Below are 1,343 nucleotides of genomic sequence, written 5' to 3'. Positions count from 1 at the left end.
TAAAAATAAAAATAAAAATAATAATAATAATAATAATAATAATAATAATAATAATAATAATAAAAATAATAAAAATAATAATAAAAACAAGAAACAACATATTTAATGGTTGCAATAAATTTTAAAATATTCTATTACATCTAATGATTTCAATTAATGATCAGTTATTCTAAAATTTTAATGTCACAATCATTTGCTTATATATACATTTAAAGCTGTTGAAATCTTTTGTAAAACTATAAATAAAATTATGTAAAAACGTTGTGCATTATGAAGAGCATTAAAGAAAAGTGTCTGTGAATGCGATTGGATAAAGACATTTATGAGAAACAAAAAATAATAAAAAAATGATAAAAAAAAAAAGAAAAAAAATTCATTTGAGCATAAAAGGTTAATCGGTAATCGGAAGATCCATACCGATGTAGTTACATCAGGATGCACATCGTTAGCAGTAGCTCGAATTTTTCGTCAGGAAACTTCAGAACATCGCAAATCTTCGTGCTACAACACTACCATCCGTCATTGAAGATCCATAAAAAGCAATTGACAGAAATAACATCATTGCAACCCATTGCCATAAGAGAAAACTTTTTCCGTTGATAGAACGAGGGAAATATTGTGAGATAGAAAGCGCGCACTCACCTGTCGACGTTCACCACCGCATAACAGGCAGAGTTGGACAAGGGAGTTCTCGTGAAAACGTGGTGGCTACTTTTAACAATCACCGATACTTTGTTCTACATACGCTTTGACAAGAAATTTACACTGCATCTGCTTGTTACTTCTGTGCTCTATACGATGACAAGCACAGTAAAACCGCGAACCTAAAATGTTGTATCTATGTACCCAAAACTCACTACAATTCCAATCTGCTACTTTACTTCTGACAGGTTAGGCATCATTGTTACCAACGAAAGAGTGTTTTCTTAAATTTACTTTGTTGCTAGCAAACAAAATATATTTTACTCTTTGAATTATAATTAAATTTTTTCTTATTTATTTTTATTATTATCTCATATTAATTTATCATTTGAAAATTATATAAATTAAAAATTTTTAAAACGGAAATCTTATTAATAACTATAAGAAATAATAGTACTTTTCTTTTAAGAATGTGGATATATTGATTATGAAATTAATGTATAAAAATCTTAACAATAGTTATTTTTTTGCATCATACAATATTTCATATATATTTATGTAATTAAAAATACTTACCATTATTATATATTAAATATAATTTTGCTAATATTATTGATTTGGTTATTTTTACAAATATAAAAAAATTATAAATATTATATTAGTTTTTAAATAATATAAACAAATTAAAATCAAATATTTAA

At 25.0% G+C, this 1,343-nt stretch overlaps 1 protein-coding gene across 2 annotated transcripts in view; it reads right to left on the bottom strand.

Moving 5' to 3' along the window:
- LOC102676121 (cullin-1) overlaps positions 1-918 on the bottom strand; it is a 5,680-nt gene extending 4,762 nt beyond the window's left edge. The window contains exons 1-2 of one of the 2 annotated variants that reach the window (XM_006624087.2): positions 643-918; positions 418-509 (exon numbers count right to left, since the gene is read on the bottom strand). The gene's annotated coding sequence lies outside the window, so the exon portion shown is untranslated. The remainder of the gene's footprint in view (positions 1-417; positions 510-642) is intronic. The other variant, XM_006624088.2, reaches the window with a different exon arrangement.
- Positions 919-1,343: the final 425 nt, after the last annotated feature.

This window comes from Apis dorsata, unplaced genomic scaffold (assembly GCF_000469605.1).
Source record: "Apis dorsata unplaced genomic scaffold, Apis dorsata 1.3 scaffold_991, whole genome shotgun sequence".
Lineage (NCBI taxonomy): Eukaryota > Metazoa > Arthropoda > Insecta > Hymenoptera > Apidae > Apis > Apis dorsata.
This window is presented reverse-complemented; position numbering and strand designations above follow the sequence as displayed.